Source organism: Meleagris gallopavo, chromosome 6 (assembly GCF_905368555.1).
Source record: "Meleagris gallopavo chromosome 6, MGAL_WU_HG_1.1, whole genome shotgun sequence".
Taxonomy (NCBI): Eukaryota; Metazoa; Chordata; class Aves; order Galliformes; family Phasianidae; genus Meleagris; species Meleagris gallopavo.
The window spans coordinates 31435831-31459014 of record NC_139409.1 but is presented as its reverse complement, the minus strand read 5'-3'; the positions used below and the strand labels follow the sequence as shown (position 1 = coordinate 31459014).

The window sequence follows — 23184 nt, the reverse complement described above, 5'->3', positions numbered from 1 at the left end:
ACAAAAGAGGATTTTATGTATAGATGGATAACCTCATAAAAGTGCCTCCCTTTTATTATCTACTGGTTTCTCATGTATCTGGAGAGCACTTGATTCTGGAACATTCCCGTGTGCATAGTTACTGCCAGAGCACCTCTGAAACCTTGTGGCGGTTACACAGGAGATCTGGGCACTCTTAGAGGTAGTGAAGTTACGAGAAGGTTTGGGCTGAGTGTTTTATTCTTGATTGTATCTTCACAAATTGATTCTTCTGTGTGCTTTACTCTTTGGAGCATACAGTGACAGAAATATTTTGCTATGGTTGCAGACATATGTCTGCATTAAGCTTTGTCTGGGCTTCTCTTGAAAATCACTTCCACCTGATCCAGCTCTAAAGAAGCTGAAAAGTTAAATATGTCTTAATATGATGCTCACCTCACTAACTGAATGTGACCTATTGGCTGTACATGTTGGTGTGCAAGTAAAGCAAGTAATACCAAGACAGAAAACAAAACACCTACTGTTACTAGCTTATGAATTTGTACTTTCTGTAATCACTTACAAGCCAAATAAAGCACCACCCCAAGTGGTTTACATTCATAAATGGAATACTTCAGTATCTGAAAGATCAGCCAGAGATGCAATGTTGGGGTGGAATAACAGAGCCTGTTCCTCCAGAGTAGAAAAAAATGCCCAAAGAACAAGATTATCAGCAGGGTGATCATGTCCACACCAATTAGTCTAAGGCATAGGAACGTACAGCCTGAGTCTGATTAGAGTAGACCTACAGACCTAGAGTGCAGAAGAAAGGCACACTCAAATCCTTCCAACATATTCCTCCCCTTCCCTCCAAGCCCTTTTAACCATTCATTCCTGATGGGGAAGAGACAGCTCAGTGACACAGCTACTACCTAAAGCAGAAGCAATACAGTGCCCATACATTATACTATATCGATTTTTTTGCCTATTAGCAACATTGGCAATATTTCTGCTAGCAAGATAAATGTTATGTTATTGCTGTCCTGTTCACTGGCAGTATATATATTCCTGTGTTTTCTCTGCTGTGGAGCTTGATTGGATTAGACCTTTGTAAAGTGAATTGATCAAGGCCTGCTGAAGTCTTGGGATTCTAATATCTCTTCTAAAACTCATGGTCACGTCATGTAACTCTGAATGTGTGGAAAAATGAAATCTAGGGCCCAAACTCTTACCTTTCTCTGGAATTAAAATATTCATTTGCTGATGTTAAACATCACTTGAATGGCAGTGAGATGAATACTTCCCAAAGATTGATCAGGGAAGCTGAGGGTTAAAAGCTCCGGTAACAGAAGCTGTGCAAGCTGCCAATTATTTCTAGCTGAGAAACCTGTGCAAGAGAAATGGCTGGTAGGCAAATAGGGACAAAGGAAAAAGGAGAAGTTTTCTGTTCCCAGGAGCTAGTGATTAGTCTGATATCTCTGTCTGGACTCATAGTTGAGCTGAATCTGCCAGAAAAAGCGGAAAACAATGTGAGCAAACTGTTCTAAAACCCATTTCAGAGAGCTTGGGGGATATTTTTCTGAGCTTTGTAGCAATATTATGGTGCTCATGGGAGATTAGAGATTGGTTGAAAAAGTTGCTTTCAAGTTAACTGAGATTAGGTTGTTTTGTCTGAAGGATCTTCTGGAGATGGAAGGCAAGAAAACTGCTCACAAGCGGCATGTCAAAAATCTGCCAAAATGGTGGGCCTGATCTCAGTTGTTAGACTATGCCATGATGGGGAAGGTGGTTCTGGAGATGTTGATGCCTACTGCCATAGGGTGGCAGATGCAACCTGTGTGCTGTCATACAACCTGAAAGCACATCAATTACTCTTCCAGAGTGATGATCTCTCCATGTTGCCCCCAGGAGTACCTCTTTCAGATAAAACCACGACAACATGACATGTGCTAGGTGGTAGCTGAAGTTAGCAAAGTGCTGCAGACTTCTTTTATTCTTGTATTTTTTGTCCATTTCCTACATCTGTTAAAAGTATCAAGAGTCAAGATAGAGTAGATAGATGCCAGAAAATGCAATCCACAGCTAAGGCCTTGTCTCAAATTCCATTTTCCTTTGCGATAGAGGGATAATACCCATTAAATTTAGCCTTGAAATTGCCTACATGGAATGTCAAGCAACTTATCACTTCAGCTGTTATGTACATTGGTAGTCAAGAAAAGTTACCAACATGAAAGAAATACCTCAATATTTATATTTGTCAAAAATATCTACTTACTGCGTCCTTCTCTCTAGACTCTTCTATCTGCTTGTCTGCAGGTATAGAGTTAGCAATCCTCCAAGATAAAGAGAAGATAAGCTTGCTCTCTCTCTGCAAGACAGGGGAGTGTGCCCCTGCCAAGCAGGTGCTCATGTGTTCACCTTGCCTTTGTCTAGAGATTTCCCTGGCACACATTAAGCCCTAAGCAAGCAGTAGAGTTCAGAAAACAGATCACAAAGCACGGGAATTATCCTGCACTGGCACTCACGATTCCCAGTAGTTCTCAGATTTCAGGCTTTATTCCCTCTGTAACAAGACTGAAAATACTGTGGGCCATGTTTTGGCATGTGTTTAATTTTAAATTCAATTATCTCAGTTCTCTTCTCATAGTACATTGTCCACGACATTATCATCCCACTTAAAGCCCACACTGGCACAAACATTTCATAGATTATTATGTGCCTGCCTGATGCAGAAACATTTGGGAGAAAGGCACAAAGCCATAACTTGCCTGCAGAGACTGGCTGCCATCACTAGTCAGGGCAAACTGGTAAAGATGATGTATCATTATTGGGTCATTCAAGTTGACATAGGAAAACTTCACAGGATAGGGCCTGAACACAGAAAGGAAATCAGTGCCGTCCTTAAGACTGCCAGGTCACATCAATGGGACAAGGGAAAGCTGTAGTTATCATCTTGCAATCTGTATCTAGCCAGAGCATGGCTGCAAGATACTGAGTCACAATGTAAAATAACTGTGCTCATCTATGAAAGGCAGGTGTGAGGACAGTAAAATGTTTTTTGTATTTTAGTGCAACATCAATGAGATTAAGTGGTAGGTTAAGGCACAGTCTCAATGAAGTTAATGGCATGATGTTGCTGGTTTGATTATTTCCAAACTAGCTGACTTGTCAGAACAGGTTGATACTAGGAACTACTTGGTCTTTGAACATCTTCATCTCTTCTTCTCATTACTGTAAAATAAAATAAAAAGGATTTAATATGAAGTTTTGTAGCCTATTTTGCAAACTTCTGCTGTGGCAAGGTGGAAGATCTGAATATTACAGGAACTCTGCTGGTTGTGCACATTGTTTCTGCAAGTCTCAGAGCTGCTTCTAAGAAAGGAGAAGCATAGAAAAACAAAGGAGCAAACAAAAAGAATGAATCTCTGGAGGTGAAGTGGAGCTGAGCATGAAAATAAAACTAATTCCAAGTCAGACATGGATTCAAGACTGCACATCGTGTCACTTGCCAGAACAGCAAGGAGTTGTTTAATGAAATGAGATTTTGGTAAGTAGCCTGAAAGAAAAGGAAGTCACAGAGAATTTCTTTTTCTTAACAAGTTCTGAGATCCAGAAAGTCTTCACATACATTAAAGCCAGGCTGGATGGGGCTTTGAGCAAGCTGGTCTAGAGGGAGGTGTCCCTACCTATAGCAGAGGCTTGGAAATAGATGATCTTAAAAGTCCCTTGCAACCTAAGCCATTCTATGATTCTGTGATTAAAACGTTACCGACTTGCATAGTCTCACTCGAATATTTGCATGCTTAAAGTTAAAGCAATTGCTTCCCTGCCTTCATGGCACAAGGGCAGGCAGCTGCACACCTTGTTGTACAATCTTGAAGCACTCCTCTAATTCAGCTCCTCTAGTATGAGAAAAAGCTTTCATACGTTGTCATCACCACTTAGCAGAACCTCTTTTCATAGCTAATAAGATGCTAAAGAAGAGATAAGTTGTCCTAGGAATACCTTGGTGCATTAAAGTTAATATGATGAAAGGAGACAGCCTTAATCTGAAGAGAGTCTCAGCCACCTCCACCCGGACTGTAGCTGTACAAAAATATAGCATGTCTGTGTTAAAGCACATTAGCCAGCAAGTCACTTCTGGCAGAGAAATAAATTTGTTATTTTTGTTCCACAAGAGCAAGAGGCCTGCCAGGTGCTCAGTAAAGAAACCAGGGTCATATCGCTTAAGTTTGTAGAGAAAAGGGTGCCATTTTCTATGACAGGGCTAAGATCAGGTACTTGCTCTGCAGTACTGTGTACAGGAAAGGTGTTTCCAAGTTTAGTCAAACCTGCTTAAGTATGCAGTAGCAACATTTAATATTAATTATTCCCAGTCCATAGGAGAAACAGAGAAAAGATATTCCATTAAATGTTCTGAAGAAATACTGCTGTATTTCCCCTTAGATGAAGACTCTAACCATTCTAGGGCAGTCAGCCCATTATTGCCATGGTAATAATATTGCTTGCCATGACACCATTAATTGGATGGTAAAACACAGTACGAAATCTGTCATGGAAACAGTTGCTGTATGCAGGGCTAAATGGGTTACAGGTCCATCTTCCTTGTCTGCTCAGTGCTCATCACGGCTAGGTATCTCCAGTAAAAGCAGTGTAGCTGTGACACCTGTCTGTTCATCTGACACTGATACCAGCACTCTGAAACTGCATCACAGCTACAGCTTAAAAGGGAATAATTCTGTTCTTGGTTCTGGAAGGGCATGTCATTTTAACTTGCTTTTCTTTCAGACTGTACTGCCAAGGAGTATCCTCTGTCTGGCTGCTGAAAAGCCATGGGCTTCTGAAGGAGCAGTCATTGTTACAGGCAAGGTTTGTTGCAAGAGGGAATCTCTCTTTCATCTTCCCCAAATGCCACTTTTGAAGAAGCTCTTCTGATCTCATGTGATGTAGCAACCCCACAGTGCATAAAGGATATATTGTTCTAATGGAAGCATATTAACAACTAGAACAGGCTTCTTTCACTGAGGGCAGCCCACCACCCGATTCACCTTTAGGGAAGTTGGTCTTAATTTTAATTGCTTCTACTGAATAGGACAAGCAAATGGGAAATGATGGTTCTGCTCCGTATTTGCTTGGGGTGGTAATCATTATTTAAAAGAAAGTGGAATTTCACTGTCCAATTTGGCTTTTCTCATGCTACTTGTGTCTTTGATCTGCATACATGATATATATGATAGTTTACTACTTCTCAAGCAATCAGAACAGCACCAGATGCATGGCAGTGCAAAATTATTGAATTCTATCCAGAAGGGCATATGATTTAATGGTGGCATGACAGAGACTTTTGCTTACTTCTTCTACCTACTCAACCACCCTAATAAAGTCCTTTCCTAGGCACAAATCCTTAGAAAACCTTAGAGATGCCTAGTTAAGTGAGGTTTAAATAAATAAATAAATATAGTGGAAATATATTGTCTTAGCTGTAGATTCTTATAACTATTTCCTTAATGAACTCTTGGATTTGAAAAGGAGGCTTGTTTTTCTCTGGTTGGATGGACTTATCATAGAATCATAGAATTGCTCAAGTTGGAAAAGATCTTAAAGATCATTGAGTCCAACCAGAACCTAACCATACTACCCTAACTCTAACATCCTGCCATTAATTGTGTCCCTGAGCACCACATCCAAACGGTTATTAAAACACATCCAGGAATGGTGACTCAACCCCCTGCCTGGGGAGCCTATTCCAGTGCTGAACAACCCGTTCTGTAAAGAAGTGTTTCCTGATATCCAGACTTACCCTATGCAACTTAAGGCCATTTCTCCTCATCCTGTCACCAGTGAGAAGAGACCAAACCCGCTCTCACTGTAATCGTCTTTCAGGTACTAGAAGAGAGCAATAAGGTTTCCCCTCAGCCTCCTCTTCCCCAGACTGAACAGCCCCAGTTCCTTCAGTCTCTCCTCATAGGCCATATTCTCCAAGCCTTTCACAAGCCTTGTTGCCTTTCTTTGGACCTGCTCCACCACCTCAGTGTCCTTTCTGTACTGAGGTGCCCAAAACTGAACATAGTATTTGAGGTGAGGCCTCACCAATGCTGAGCACAGGGGCAGGATGACTTCCCTAGTCCTGCTCACCACACCATTCCTGATACAAGCCAGGATGCCATTGCCTTCTGGACCACCTGGGCACACTGCTGGCTCATATTCAACCAACTGTCCATCAGTACACCAAGATCTCTCTCCATCAGGCAGCTTTCCAGCCACTCCTCCCCAAACCTGTAGGGTTGCCTGAAGCTGTTGTGACCGAAATGCAGGACCCGACGCTTGGCCCTATTGAAACTCATACAGTTTACCTTGGCCCATTGATCCAGTCTATCCAGGTCCCTCTGTAGTGCCTTTCTCCCCTCTGGCAGATTCAGTACTCCCTCCCATTTTCTGGACTCCCTCTCTCCCTCTGGACTTACCTCCAGAACTAACTAAACAGAAAGGTTCAGATATTCAAACCAAGTTTTCTCTTTCTGCTCTTTAATGGTTTTGGCTTGAAGGGTTTGGAGGGGAAATGAAAGTATGCCAGGTGATAGTCTTAAATCAGGGAGACAAGCAAGCTGAGAGGAAGCATGCCATTCAAGAACAGTCTTGAGCCACATCAGCCCGTTCTGGTTAATGCAGCTGGCTGGCCCTTCAAAACTCTCACTAATACTCTTCTGGGCTCCAGTGTCTTTAATCATGTATTCCTTGTAAAAAAAATGTAAATCTGCAAAGCATACTCTTTTTTACCATCAAATGTTTCCATGACTGATGGTTTTTGGTTTACATTTCTCAGTTTCAAATATATTCATCCTGATCCTGCTGCCTTCTCTAATAGCTTGAAGCAGGAGCATGCCATCAAAGCCCAGTGTAAATGAGATGGGGACCAAGCCCCAGAATAAAATCCCAGTTCCACTCATGTCAGGACTTTGGGAGGTAGAATTTACCATATGGCCAATTTAAAACAACGTAACCCCATTTCTTTAACTGATGTATTCCTTGATTTACACAGATATAGAGGCATTCATTTCACCTCTGCATGTATTTTCCTTCCAGGATCCTGTTTCATGAGGAGAGGTCAAGGAGATGAGGAAAGGAAGAGGAAGGGGTGTAGTAAAGAGATTTCCTTCAGATTTTCATTGTCAGATAAAAGCAGAATCCCCATAGAAACCAGCAGTGATGTATTTATTGGTGAAAAGGTCAATTAAACTTTATAGTCACTAGTATTCTGTTAAAAAAGAATAGAATCCTAACAGATAAATAATAGGTTTACAATAAATGCTCACAATAACACCATTTGCCCTGTCAATCCAAGCACGTGCTCAAATTCTTCAGTGAACTGGAACCACAGAAAGAAAAAGAGATACAAGAGCATTATGGGAGTCTGGACTGTATACTGCAGGATATAGATATATTGTTATGGAAGCTATATCACTCCTTAAAATGAATTCAACCTTTCTGACCTACTTCTTTTTTTCAGAATTTCCTTTCTTATAATATGACCACTTCTTGGTCCACCAGACCAGAATTCAAATGCCTGCAGACCTGAAGATGTTTAAAAAGATGAGAAGTGACAAATAATTTGACAAACTATCCAAGCCTGACAATTTGTGTGGTACTTTATGCATTCTCATCAGACCTCCCAACGTTAATAAATTTGCCCTTTGTGGTGGCTGTGAGGTCCAGCAGACCAACACGTGGTTTTGCAAGGGTAAGCTTGTGCAATGAGATGATGGCTGTTGAGATAGGCAGTGCCAGAGCCTTGCCCTGAGCTGGGGCATCAGAGTGGAGAATCAGATGTGGGGTGAACTTGGTAAGATCAAGACAAGCCAAACCTCTCCATGAGGCAAAAGTTTTTTCCCAATTTCTGAACAAAATGAAAACATTTGTTTGCAAGTGAAATTCTGTGTGAAATGGAGGTCTGATAAAATGTTATTTGGGGTCAATCAAAACTTTCTGCTGTTATGAAATCAGAGCATTCTGGTCCAAGTTTGTCTTTTGAAAACGTGTTGATGTGCTTTTGTGTGAGAATAGCGACAATGAATTGCATGTGGGAAAAATTATTTCCAAATGAAAACTGAAAATATTCCATTCCAGAAATGTTCACATGGGCTACTTCAACCTTTTGGGAATGCTTTGTTTTGGGACAAGAAGTTCTGGAAACAAAATACTGCCAGAGCTGACAATTTATTTTTTCAAAGCACAGTGAGTAAGAGAAAAAGGGCACTTCTCACTGAGAAGAAACTTTGTTGCAAAAAAAGAGAATTAGCTGTAACTTGCTCAGCTTGAGCAACAAGATCTGAACCTGAACCTTAGGACATGACTTCCAGATGGCATCAACTGCTGCTAAGGGGGCACTGAGCATGGACTCTGGTCCTTACTGTTAGTTAACAAACAAAACGAGCATTTGCTGTTGAACTCAAGAACCACTGAGGGATCAATATTATTTTTGTATCTTGATGGAGATAACTCAGGATTCTGAGCTTGAGTCTATATCATTATAAGCCTGTAGGCATTCTGGCAGTTGAGTACAGATATTGTAAGTGATTTGTGGATTCTATTTTAATTGGCTGCTATAGAGTACAGAGAAGTAAATCTCTGTTTGCTGTAGGCAGCTTTCTTTGCTTTCAAGGATCATTTCAATGCACAAATTCTGCCTATGAGATAGCATGCTGTGGTTTGCAAAAGGTGTATTTCCCTCTGCCTGGACCCAATGATATTTATTCTTTTTCGATTTACTGTCTAGAGGAAAGTGGTGAAGCATTATCTGTGGCAGCGCAACCTACAGATACAACATAAGATTAAGATAAATTTCCTAATTTAAGAATTATTTTGATGGGTGGGAAAGGGCAGTTCAGTTTTGTCACCTCTGCCAGCAGCCCCCCGGCATGCATGACTGCACTCATTGTGGAGGCCATTACCCTCAGCCATTACTGCTGGCAGAGCAGCTGCAGCGGCCGAGAGACCCCCCCATGCTCACACCGCCAGGGCGTTTTAATTGCAACCCACAGCTTAAAGTCTTCATTAACTTCCCCCCGGGCCCTGCCTCCTCCATCACAAGATCAGCAGCTCGTTGCCCTGACCGGCAGAGCAGCGAGGAACATCTGCAGTTCAAACGTGATGCATATGCAACAGCGGTCTGAGGATTAAAGGTCAACAGGCTCCTCCGACACCCAGCACCCCCTCTCCTGTGCCTGGTGTCTGGTGTCTTTTACATCCCATTGTTGGAAACTCTATACTTCCTGCCAGGCCTTCTGCCCACTCGCTTGGCCCAGTGGCTGCACAGCCCATGTGGTGTTACCAAGCAGACCTTTCCTCAGCTCCCCATTGAACAGCCAAGGGAGAGGATGGCTACAACAGCTGCAGTGCTGGATGGCTTGTGACAAATGGTCCTGTCACTCTTCTTATTGATTAGCGATGTTATGACATTTCCCTTCAAAAACACAGATGTGACACGGGCAGCGACAGGAGCACTGCTCTGGGAGGCGCATAATGTTTCCATTTTCCTATCTGCATCTGTTCATATCTGTGGTGATGACTGTTTCACGTGCGGTTTTATCAAGAAGCAGTGAGCAGGTGAAAGCTTTGCTTGGGTTTAAGGCAAATATGTCTTGTCACACTGGGGGGCTGAGCACGCACAGGACAAGCCTGGTTCTTCCCTCCTGTTCCATCCAGTGTTCAGGGAGATGGCTGGGGATTCAGTCAGGATAGGGCTTGTAAAAGGGGGTGAAGGTGTGCTGACTCCATACGTGATTTCAGCTACCGCTTGGCAAGTCCTTTGGTCAATTTTTGTCTCAGGATGCATTATGGAAAAAATATAATAATGCTCACGAAATCAGGGGGTATGTCTGCCCCTCCTGGGCTGCCCCAGGAGCACTGGGTCCTCACACACCTCCCTGCTTCCCTCCATGCTGAGCCAGATGTAAGCCACCAAGCTCTCCAGAGGGACAAATGGGGTTGTTGGTCATGTGAAAAGCCTGAGGGCACTTCAGCACTCACCTTAAAGGCCACATCAGAGCCTATCCATCTCTAAGGGGTTATCCAGATGAATGTGTTTCATAGGACCTTAGGAAAGCCACTCGTGTTCCCTGAAGCCTCCTGGGATCCTCCAAAGGGGATGTTTGACCATCAGCAGAGGTGCTCCCATGCTGGTGAGCCCTAACTGCACTCCACTCCTCCACCAGAAGTCATTTTCTATGCAATCAAGAAACCTGATTGAGTATCATCGAGTTGAAGAGGTTTGGGAAGGGTTGGTAAGAAAGGAGAGTACCAGGACTATCTTTGACTTGCCCAGGCTTGGGAGGAGGGCCTCTGACAGGGAGGTCTTGCTGCTCTGATTGCACCAGAGAGAAATCCCAGCTGGTACAGCAAGAAGAAATGCTTTCCTCAGTACAGGAGGTAAGCTCATTGTGTCAGGTATTTACTGTCCAAAAGGCAAGCTTAGGAGGATCTCTCTATTATCCCTGGCATGAAGTAGAGCATGATTTTTTTTCCTGCAAGCATACAAAATATGGCAGTTTAATCCTAAAATGATTTAAAAACTTTCTTATTAGTCTGAAATATTTAATTCAACTTTCAGTGAATGCTTCACAGTGCTTCACAGGGAAGCTATTTAGAGAAAAAGTGCTTACCTTCCAGTCCAAAAGATTGCTCTTTAGAGGCTGAATAACTGCATGTTGCATGATCTACATTAGGATTGCTGGAAATTCATGATAAACTGTCTCTACACATGGCAGTTAATGAGCTTGTTGTTAAATTTAAGGGATCTCTATATCTTCTGAGTCAGAAAAAGCAATGCTGGCCTGTCCAATATCATTTCTTGTACTGACCAAAGCTCTTACAGTGCTAATACAGTTGAAACGATCTAAGTTAGAAGCCTGATTTACATGAACTTGAAGCAAAACATACTAGTACAATTGCATAGACATTACTGTACAGAGTATACTGGTAATGAGGAGCACGTTTGGGACTGTCTCTTGTACAGCTTTCAGCATATTTCACAACAACAACAAAAAAAGAGATCTAGTCTAAAAGGAAAAAAGAAAAATATAACAAAAATCTGTTTTTGATGCCCCAGGCAACATGATGTAGATTAATATGAGCTAAATGGAATGTGACCAATTTGTAAAGCATTTGGTTTGTATCTTGAGAAATTGAAGACAAGATCATTTTTCCTTGCAATCACAGTAAGCCTTAGGCTACAAGCTCTTGGAGTCTCTACAATTGCCATAGGCTTCCTGTTTTAATATACTAGTGTATCCCAGAAAATGTCTTAGAATTGTCATAGTCCAATGATGTGATAGATTTGCCAGTATGATACTTCTGTTGCCTTCCCTTGGGAGAAGCCTCCATTATTCGTAATATGTGCTTATAGTTTCTAAGAATTTCATCAACATTTGTGAAATATTTTGCCCACAACTGTTTATTTATGCAAGAAGAGTGTTGCAGTAATCTGCATCCTATAGTGTATGTGGAGATTATATAGCAAGAAAATGTGTTTTTTTTTCTGCCACAGGTTCTTCTGAAGCAGATTGTTTCAGACTGGCAAATAGTAAAATGTGGGTTGCTCTGAGTTTATATTAAGAGGAAAAATACAGAATAATGCAGATTTCATCATCTTATTAATTATCATAAAAAAACTCTGTGCAGTTTGACACTTAGATTTGAAAACTTTTATGTATTTTACAAAGCAGGCTGTAAAATTGTATTCCCAATAGTATAATAGATACTCCAGAAAGCGACTACCAGGAGGCGCACAATAACTCTGTATCAGGCTTTAAATGCAGTGCAGAAGCTCCAAACCCACGGAGAAGGCTGGACTTCCTTTCGTATTCCTCTCCTTTATCCTATCACAACACCACCTTCCCATGCTAGCAAACAGCTTGGAGACCATCTCAAACTCAGCTCAAAGTTTCTATCCCTCTCTTTGCAGCTGTAATTCAGGAAAAGGTTTGTTTTTGTTTTTCACATAACCTAGAGAAAGTATCCCAAAGGCACAAGTCCAGCAACTAACTTGAATATGACCTTCAGTCTTACATGCTAAAAGAAAAAAACATACCACATAAAACATATGATGTGTTTGGCAGTCTTCCACCTAGGTGTGCGGGCAATATCATTCAGGAACATTTGGTAGCTATAACATCCAAGATGTTCTGTAATTGTTAAGCTCATTTCTTTGAATAGTGGAGAAGCAGGGACAAATGGAGGTCGCTTTCCACTTATTTATTTATTTAAGAATCAAGACGCAAGGACTGAGAGATAGGCCAATGACTCCTTATTCAGATCTGGGTGTAAAACTGGAAGGGAGAGCTCCGCACTGTTTGCTGTTCACTATTTCACTGTTCCCTACTGTTGTCACTTTCTGTCCTGTGCAGATGGTAATATGGTGACAACTCTCACAAGCCTACCAAGCCAGGTCTAGTCTCTTTTGTATTACTGGAGTATCAGTGGCTTAAAGATCAGATAGAAAACCGATCACTGTTGAAGACCACCTAGTCCAACCTCCTGCTCAAAGTCAGGGTCTTGTCCAGGTGGATTTTGAACATCTATCAAGCAGAAAGATTTAAATACACAGATCTATATATAATGTTTTTGCTATTTATTGTGGTTTTGTTCATTTGTTGGTTTTTGAGTGTCTCAAATCACGCTAGGCTGCTCAAGAAGATTAACGTAACAGTACATGGTGCCACAAGCAGCTCTTCCAATCCCGCTCTCATATTCGGTCTTCCTGAAAGCATCCCAATTGGAGATGCGTATCTGCACCAAAATCATGGGGTCACAGCCCTTTATGTCACAGCTGGATCTAGCCTCTCCTACCCAACATAGCCACTCAACCCTTCATTTTCAAGACATTGTTCTCTTTCCACCCGCCCCACTTCAGATCACATCTTTCAGCTGCTCAGGGCAAGAGGCCTGCCCTGGGCAAAATCAGCACGATGAGGACAGTGGACTGCTCTCCATGGATAAGGCAGAAATTTTCTTTTCCCTCCTGCTCTCCAGCCAGAGATAATTGTGAAACTGATGGGTTATCTCTCCTCTAAGTTCAGCAGCAAAACCTCACAGCTTGTAAGAATAATTCAGCCACAATTAGCACTGGTGTGAAGCCAGGGCCTCCCACAGATAGGTCTGTCCGGTCCAGTGCAGAAGCTGCAATCTCTTTAATGATGGGAGGTTCGACTAAATTAAAGTTCACCCTCAGGCTTCTGGTGGCTAAATTCCAGCAGTAACCTTCGCTCCTATCCATTCCTCTGGAAAAAAATCCTACCAACAATAAATACAAGTGAGAGGGGGAGGAAACCTCTCTGTTGTTAACCTTTACAGGACAGTGGATATGTCCGAATCAGACAAAAAACATGATGTCTCCTGCTGAAGTGCCATAAATAGTGCTATCTCCCAGTGTGATCTTTGAGAGAATCTGTTTTGGGGAAAGAACAGAAGAGGACTCCTAAAAACAGTGCATGAAAAATGATGAAAGTTACTTTGAAGTGAGTCCGAGAGCTGCAGTGCTTTCAGCAACTTCCCCCTGGAAGCCCTTGAAATTCTATCTGCAATAAAAGGTACCAAAAGAAAACAGCTGGCAGGAGCTGTTAAAGTGGAAACAATATGCAGTTCAGAAGAGATAAACAGGATGGGCACAGAGCAGAGTGAAAAAGAAGGTACGGATCTGTTATGTGATGGGAACACATCAACTGTCCTGGGCTAAGGCTGCCTGACCAGGGCTGGGAGAAAGCAGATTTAGCACTTGATTTTCACAAGAATGTGAGTTTTGCTTTGACTTGAGGGACTAATTTGGACTAATTTGTCAGATCCTCTGATTCTTCACTGAAGAAGAAGCCTTGCCTTGCATAGAGGAGATGAGCATGTAGGGGTGCTAGGCTGAATTACCAAAGCAGAAGTTGTTTCTCTGGTTCCTGAGTCAACAGCAGCTGGACTGAGTGCCACTCCCCACTTTTAGAGCAGTCAGGCACTCTCTGGCTAGCTAGGCAGTAATGCTCTGCTGCTCAACAGAATTGTGCAGCTCTGGGGCAATGTCAAGGCTCTGACCAAATACTGTCACTGACTTTTGCTGTCACTGAAGTCATACAGACTAGTGAAAAAACTAGTGAAGGATTAACATTGGAATCAGAGTAGGATGCCTCTCTTTTAGCAATTCAAAGGAAGATGTTGGTAACAGAGTGTGTATGGACCACAACCTGGTCTGATTTGGAGATGTAAATCATAGATGTTGCCTTAATTTCCAAATAAGTTCTGTAGATCCCTACTGAAGGGACTGAGAGCAGAATATGCTCTCATGAGGATGGTGAGGAGTCCAAATGCAGAGACATCTCTGAAAGAGTCTCCCATGCTCTGATCTGCTCTTGACTCTGCCCACACTATTACTGATGAAAAAGTTCTGCAAAGAGACCTCTGCTCATGAGGGAATGGATATTAACTGAAACTCATGCCCCATCTTTACAGATCCACTTCAGCTCTAAAGCACTTGTAGGGGAAAATGTTAATTCAGAACTGTGGTGGGAATTGGGGGAGCTCAGATGCTCTTTCTATCTACTTTTATTTCTGATTTATACAATTCTCTTTCTGCTTACCTCCACAGAGGCACTCTCATATAGTTATTTGTCTAATGTCCTGCGATACAACCATTAGACTATTCCAGTGTTACAGCAGAAGCAAAACTTCATCTCACATAGCTCCACTGATTTTCCAGGCAAGTGAATTTGCAAGGAATGTTAACAGACAGAGAACCGGCCTAAAGCAGAAAAGTTGTGAGAAGTTTCATATCAAGTCACTGTGCATATGACACCACTGTACAAACGGCATGTGGCACTTTGTTCCTACAGTTTCCAAGGTAAGTCAGCTTGGGCAGAGCTATGCTGAAGGGAGGAATAAGTAGCCAAAATTTATGTTTTCTAGGTACATGTTAAATCACCTTCATTTGGCAAGGATCTGGCAGCTTGCTAAAGGATGAAGGCTAACCCACAAGTAAGTAGATAATTGCACCTGTTTATTAAATAGCATTTTCCCCTGTGGGCAACCCATTTGCCTCCAGAAAGGTTCCACATTCTCAAAATGTTTTGGTGGCCTAAATATTTTTGAGGACCCAGATCTAAAATGGCTCTTCAGAAAAAGACTTAGATGTTTACAGTCTGTAGCTATAAGTGCTTTTGTACATCTAAGGTTGCAAAATTTCCCTCTCACATGAGCTTTACCTTAAATTGCAAAAGATTTAGTTCCCTATAAAAACAATGGCCATTCCTCTGCTTCCTACAGTATTCTTCAATTGGATACTACAGAAGAGAAATTCAATCTATCCGATCTGTATTTGCAGATACTCTAAAAATTGGCATGTGAGGAGTGCAGATCAGGATGGATAAAAGTTGAGTGCTAAATAGGTCAAAAAGTCAAGGGACTAGAGATGCCACCAGCAGTAGAAAGGTGATTCCAATAAATTCTTCACATTTCTTAGATTTTAACTGAACAACTAGCAATAACATATTTTCTACCTGCATGCAGGCAGCCAGCAATTGACCTGTACACTGAAAATAAAGATTTTCTATTCATTGTGAACTTACAGCCTTGACAAAGTAACTGCATATATTGTTTTATTGTTTGTATAAATCTTAATATTAAAAATGTTTAAGACATTTGCACCAGATCATATAACACCACAAAAATGTCTGTGAGTTAAATAGGTCAGGTCTTAATTTCTTTTCACACTTCTAGAGTATTAGTTCAGATTTTCTTTGGTATACTTTTTCCACCATAGTCCAAACCAAAGTGAATGTGATTTTTAAGAGGATCCAACAATACTACACTCTAGTACACTCCATCCCTTCTCCCTGCCCAGAGCAATATCTGGTCTGTACTGGAGCCGACCTTCACAGCCACTGCTGTTGCAAAGCCTACTGCCTTTGAGACCTGGATGCACATTAGATTTTCCTTCCTCATGTACAGAATCAGTGCTCCATGTGAGGAAATGAACAGCTAGTTCCAATGTGTGATTTTTTTGTTTGTCATTTGTCTACCTACATTTTCAACTGACCAAACACTGTTATAACGTGAGCCTGCGAGCACTTCTTTGGCACTCCAGAAATGAAATCAGTGCATTTTGTGTGCTCAGGATATTCTCAGCATCATTTGAGATGCAGCCTTGTCTTTGATCTTCCTGATATTTTACTCAGGACTCAGTAACTACTGAAGGTACAGTTACTGAAAACCACAGACACTCCATAATGCCTCTTGGAGTTCACTACATCCTGCCCATGCCGTGACAGCTGTTTTTTTTCCATCCATTACCATGCAGGTGACCTCGAGGACGGGAGCACCCAGCTCCACTCAGCACTCACAGCTGCTGCCTGCACCGCTCCCACCAGCCTGAGCATGGGCACCAGAGCCACTGCTGCACCAAAATCCTCGCCTTCCTCCTCACAAACAAATTTCATTTGATAAAATAATGCAGGCAACAACTGCCGAAGCTCAAGCAACCCTGGGAATAGCTGAGCACATGCAAAAGGACAGATGCAAACCACCTAACCTTTGTTAATGCAACATGTTGCCCTTTAAATCCTTGTTAGAGCCTTCACTCCTGAAGCAGCCTCAATATATGCTGTCTCCTCAAATGTGTCCTCTGGCAAGTAGCGGCTTCTGCCTGCAGAATCTTTGCCTAATTGCATTTTGGCAGAGCAGAGTGAGGAGAAAGGAGAGAAAAGGAACTAGATAACTCCACAATGTAAATCTGTCGTGGGCTGAAAAATGGAGGGAAGTAGAGTCCTTCCTGCTTTGCTGAGCTGCCTTTTGTAGGATGGGACTTGCTGCAGTCTAGGCAAGTACCCAGGCATTAGGAGGCATTAAGGTTTTGGTTAGCTGCTCACAAATGCACACATTCACTGATGATGGCTAATGTGACTATCATTATCCCCCAGATATACTTGGTTTGCTTTCATGCATAGGCTGTTTGTTGATACATGTAAATTGAGGAGAGGCAGAAAAGCCTTGCAGGACACAAGGACTTTTTGCTGACTGGTCTGAAGCACTTTCCACCAGCTGAGCATTTGCATGAATGTCCTTGGCCAACACTTCCAGCTTTTCTATATCTCTGTATTTAAGTACTTCCAACTCAAGAAGACAAACACAACAATGAAACAGCATGCACAGTATTCCACTATACAGCTCACGACAGAAGATATGTTTGCATGGCTTACCTCTCAGTTATATCTATCTTTTGCTTTTCCTTATGCCTTATCCCAGAAGGCATGCTCTGTCCCCTATGATAGGCTAAAGCAGCTGGGAAAGGTGACAATCCTCTTAACCTGCATGCCAGCTTAAGGAAAGGCACAACTACTTTTAGGAGGCTACAGCACTGCTGCTGTTCCAAGGGGAGACTATGGGAGTCTGTCTTGCTTGGGAAAAGTACCTGGGGTCTGTCCTGAATCAGTGCAGTGGGTATCGCTTAAAAGAAATCCTAAATATTGCAGGAAAATGTGGGTTGATGATCATTTATGCAGGAGTGATAAAAAAAAATCATATTGTTTGGTCTCTGTGACTAGGAAATGCATGCAGATGAGTCTGCAACCTGGTTTCAAAAAACAATGAACATCCACCCATCCTTTTTAAATCAGTGGGAGATCTCTCAAAAAAAAAGATAAAACATCAAGCATAAAGCTAGCTTTATTTATCACAATTTCCTGTACACTGACCCTGCTAAATTAGATCCAGTGAATCACAGCTGCATCAAGAGTATCCTCACAAGGATGAACAGCGTATAAAGGCATCCAGCTCAGCACTAGTGTGGCTATGGTTCCTGCAGCAGTGCAATGCTCTGCCGCAGAGCCTCAGAGTTTGCCAAGGAGAGAAGGAAGGGCGAGTGCAGTCCTGAGGAGGGAAGATGGATTGTCTTTGATTTGATCCATCCTTTGTTCATCTCCGTGGCACCGCAGCCTTTGCCATAAAGTCATAAAATTTGCTACCAGCAGCTATTTTGACAGTGACATAACAAAGCTCAGAGGGAATGAAGAAACACATCCAGAAGTGTCAAAACAACACAGCACATTGTGTTCGTACCAACATGATAATATGATGGCTTATCAGCATTTATACCACTATTTTAAAAAGAACAAAATGAATGTTTTTTTTTCTATAGGATCAGCTCTATTTTCCTTATGCACAATATCTTCAGAAACCTTGAGAAACAGCACTTATTGCTAAGCTAAGAAAGAATGACTTCCTTGGAAATGAGCGTGATTGCTGTGAAAACCTCTGGCAGGCTTGCAGGCAAGAAAAAAAAAAATTAGTATCAAAGTAGTCCAGAAAGACATGACTGAAATCATGGTTTAAATTTACAATTTTTCATCTGGTAACATTCTTCCATACTGTTTTAATGGCTCTGGTACTTTTCCTGCAGTCTAAAATTAACCTTCACCTCATATGAACAGAGGAAATTTCATAACTATGTCAGTATGTAACACTGCCTTCTTGGTCACGGGTACTAATGGTAATAATTTCAAATATATTTCAATTTGCTTTGAAAAGAAATGTAACAGAAGCTGAACAAACATTAAATGAAATAGTAATAAATATATATAAATAAGTGTACATAAAACAGTAGCCAGAACTCTGTGATAGCAGCATACAGATCTGTCAGGCACTTCAGTAATACAGTGTATGGAACAAGCCCTCAGAGCAAAAGGCCATCAGCTGCTTTGCCTGAGCTTGGTGTGAAAAAGGAGAGGGATTAAAGGCGCTGTGAACTGAAGTGATCTGCCCAAGGCATGCTGTCAGGAGCTGAAGGAGTTGCAGATAAACCACAGGACTCTGGAGTTCCTGACTGGCAACAGAGTAAACACAATGAAAGATGCAGTAGTTTGAGCCCAGGCGCTATCGAATCCAGCCTGGTTCACTCCAAGGAGTGAGGTCCATTTTGCCTCTCTCAAAGGGAAGTCAGGGCCAGGTCACACCATAGCCTCCATGGAAGACTTTTCTGAATCTCATGGACAGTAGGGGGCATTTGCTCAGGCTGCAGGTGAGTGCCAGGTGAGGCTGATCAACAAAATGATGCCCAAAATAATTTACCTGATGCGATGTACTGAGGTGAGAGAGCAGAGTGGGGTGCCTGTTGTGCTTCAATAGTGAATTTCAAGGTCTGTTTTCTCCTTACCTTCAGCAACCACAAAATATTCACAAAATTAACTGTGAAAGAGAATAGCATTTTTTTCAGAATGCTGAACCACCTTATTCAGATGCCTTTGAAAAAAAAAGTGTTTTTATGGAATGGGAAGCCTTGGGAATCCAAGCTGGGCAAAATGTCTCAATAAGTACAGAGATGACACTTCAAGGAATGGTATTTTTAAGGTTCTATATTGCAGTCCAGATATCTAGTATAAGAGGATGGAGCTTGTTTTATCTTGTTTCTTTGATGTTATTTTTTTAATTAGCACTTATATCTACTTGTTTTTATATAGATGGCAGGGCAGCCTGATGGGGGAGGTAGAAGGCTTTCAGAGCATCTGTCCTATAAACTCACTGGAAATTATCCAGTCTTTTTTTGCCCAATTATTTGACCAGCCAAATGTTGACACTTACGGAAGGCATGAAATTGGCTGCAGGGCGTGCTTAACCTTTTCAAACCAAGGCTCCAAAATGGATTTTTCAAGCCAAATACCCAAGTTTTATTAAGAGAGATGTACAGCAATTCAGGTCTGTGTATGTGGCCACTTAGGCTGCTCAACAGTGGTTTCCAAAGGGAGGGTCAATTAGTACTAATTGCACAGAGGTTCATGGGTATGTACACGGGCATGTAGTATGGGACTGTGCCTCCTCCTTAGACCATGTCACACACACTGTAGTCCCATCCAGCAGCTGTGAGGTGACTTGAAGATGAAAAGATAACGTCCCATATCCAATCCCCAGAGCCATCTGAGCTAATTCCCCAGATGACAGTATAAATCCTAGTAATAGCTAACAAGGAGGTAGGCAGGTACCCAGAGTTTTCTGCCCCAGAGAAGAGCTGCAGTGATGTGATATCTCACAGGTCTTCTGGGATGTGATATGGTACCAAACAGCCTGCATCCAGCTCTGCATGACCTTTGGACCACGTGGAGGGCCTGCCTCCACCTGTGCCATCTGGAGCTTTTAATCTCTCTTTGGTTCACTAGGAATGTCTCCCATTAGCTCATGATGGGAACAGAGCCTGCAGCTCACAGTCATATGCCTCTGTAAAATTACAGCATTTGCCTCTGCAAAATTACAGTTGGAAAAGACCACTAAAATCATCCAGTCCAACCATCAACCCATCCCCACCATGCCCACTGACCATGTCCCTCAGTGCCACATCTATCCTTGAGCAGTCCCAGGGATGATGACCACATCACCTCTGGGCAGCCTTGTCCAAAGCCTCACCACCCTCTCTGAGAAGACATTTTTCCTTCTTTTTTCTGTTGCACCTTTAGAAGCAGACACCAGTAGCTGAGCTCTTTGAAAGACTAAAACTGTGGAAGGTCACAGTGAGAGTAACCAACTTGACATTTTCTTTTCCTTGTTTCCTAGAATTACAGACAGAAATTAAATTATTTTGAGAAAATTTTTCCCTTAAAAGACATTCTAATATGGAGTGTTTAAAACTACAACTCAAAATACACATTTTCACAGATCTTATGTACATTATAAAGAAAAGCCAAATTATGGCGTTCTCTTTGCAACAAAAATATTTACAATTGCTATCAAGGAAAGTTCTGATGCAGTATTGATGTTGTCATTAGCAGAACCAAATGTACTTTGTCCTGCATATAACTCATTAAGGAGCTATGGGAAAAAGCAGAAGCAAAGACAAGTTGTATTTTTTTTTTCTGGAAGAAAGACAGCATACACTGAAGAATCCAAGCTTTTGCCCGGAGAAGACACATGGAAAGTCATGTGCACTGATTTATGCTCTTCAGTCTGGAAAGAGCAGATATGGGGTGTGATGGCAAAGATATTTGGGGACTTTCTCTGGTGGCGATGATTCTTTTCTGCAGAGCTCATCGGGTAAAACTTAAGCAGAGCTGTGCTCTCACTGGCAATGGAGTAGCTCCACCACCTGGGGTATGTTAGAATTGCCTTTCTTCCGCTGGTATACTGGATTTATATATCTCTATGGTTTTATTTTGCTTTGTTTCATTGTTTTTGTTTGTTTGTTTGTTTGTTTGTTTGTTTGCTTTGTTTTCTGGTGAAGGTATTGAGGGGTTGGGGGGTTGGGGTTGTTTGGTTGGGGGGTTTTTGATTCTTTGTTTTGTTTCCTTGTTTCCTGGTTTCTATTTGTTTCTTTTATAGCTGATGCCACATATTTGAAACAAAACAAAACAAAACAAACAAAAACAAACAAAAACAACAGTCATTATGAGGTAAAGATGTAAAAGTAGGTAAATGGTAATGCAAAGCTGGTCCTTCTGGTCCTGAATTTTTGCCTCTGAACCAAGAGGAATCTTTGCTTTACAAGTGTTCCCTTGTACTGTGTTGTGTTACAGCCTTTCAAAACCTATAGAAGTTGCTGTCCCAAGAGGTAACAGTGAAGCAGAAGAAAGGAGCTAGCTAAATTAGTTTTTTTTTCTGATACATACTGTATTCATGTACTTTCATTAAGACAAAGTGGAGTTACTTCTGAAATACATGAGTATGAAAAAAAGAAAAAAAAAGCAGCTTTGGAGCAGAAGAGCCTAAGGCTTTGGTGAAAGAATAAATAAAGCCAGTGTCTTTACATCTATCTCTCATTTTTATTGTTGAGAGCCTCAGCCCTGTTCCTTACACCCCGGTGTCCAGTAAAAATGCGGTGTGGAAACATAAATTTCAAGCAGTGGGAAATTCAACCCAGCAGAAATCAGCCTGGCAACAGAAGAGGATAATCAAAACCAAGCCTTGCCCACACTGCAGTTTTTCCCTTCCCAGTCACTCCCGTATTTGTGCAGTTGCAGCTCATATTAAGCCCCCTAAGACTTTTTTTTTCCCCCACATCCTTTCCCTGCAGATGTACATGTGGCTTATCTCAGTCCCACCTGCCCTTTGTAATGCTCGGCGTTGGACAGCTGTACAGCCAGTGACCAGGGGTCGCTCCCCACACACAAGGCAAGTGGTCGGGCAGGTCAGAGCATCCCATGGATGCATACTCTCCCCACATTATAGACTACTTTGGGCAAAAGCTAGAGCCCAGAGCCTACAGACCCCTATCTGAATGAGCAGCCTCAGACCTCTGTGGTCTATACAGGGAAAGCAGCAGCTTCCTAATGCTAGGAAGAACTGGAAAATTTTCTTTCTGTTTTGCCACCTTGTAGAGCTCAAATCTATTTTAGAAGTGTTTTACTTGTCAGAACAGGAGATTCAGCATCAGGATGAAAAGATGAAAGAGGGCTGCAGTTATTGCTGGCATCGCAGTAGCACAGCTACAAACAAAATGGGAACATAATGGAAATATATATGTTCCTATATGGGAATATATAGACACATGGTTCTGTTATTTTGTTACTTCTGTTCTTCCTCCAACTTTACATCCACTCTCCCTAGAAACTTCTGTTGGTTTGGGGTTATCTTTGGTTTGTTGTTTGTTTGCTTGTTTGTGTTTGTTGTTGTTGTTGTTGTTGTTGTCTTACGAAGCACTCTTCAGGATCAGAAGCAGTTGTCCCATTGCCTCTGATCATACAAATAAATCAGTGCAGAGTGACCTCGGTGCTGTCAAAATGATTGGCTCACTTTGACTAACTGAAAGACCAGCAAGTAACTGAAGGACCAAAATCAATGAAACTAAATCAATGACTGGATGCACCACTCATTCCCCTTGGATAGCAATGCCCTCAGTATTGCTCCTGCTTTCTTTCAGAGGAGGGCAGTCCCTGTGCCTGGCTTTTATTGAGTAAGCATCCTAAAGGACCATCCAGCCCAGGACCCTTTCCAAACGAGTGGGCTGCGGAGGCTTGCAAAGCTCGGGACCCAGGGCAGGGGAAATCTGTCTTCACTCGTGGGCTCCAGAACCCACAGGTCAGAGTTTTACTTGAGTTTTACTAAAGTTTTACTTTACATTTGTTGTGTGGAAAAAAAAAATAAAATCAGTTTTGTTTTTTTTTAATCTCCTTCCACTCAATCTATCAAAATAATTTAAATAAAATAAAGAGAGAGGAAAAGGAAGCAAAAGAAAAATAGTTTCTAACCCTCTCATGAAGTTATACTGAAGAAAAGCAAGGG

General features: G+C 41.9%; 1 protein-coding gene across 9 annotated transcripts in view; it reads right to left on the bottom strand.

The window, feature by feature from the left end:
* The window catches only part of LOC146544126 (uncharacterized), a 66119-nt gene that overhangs the window by 6163 nt on the left and 36772 nt on the right, over positions 1-23184 (bottom strand). The window contains exon 3 of one of the 9 annotated variants that reach the window (XR_014883904.1): positions 5-19167. The exons of the other annotated variants lie outside the window; for them this stretch is intronic. The gene's annotated coding sequence lies outside the window, so the exon portion shown is untranslated. Of the gene's footprint in view, positions 1-4; positions 19168-23184 lie in introns of those variants that run through there. 9 annotated transcript variants of the gene reach the window in all.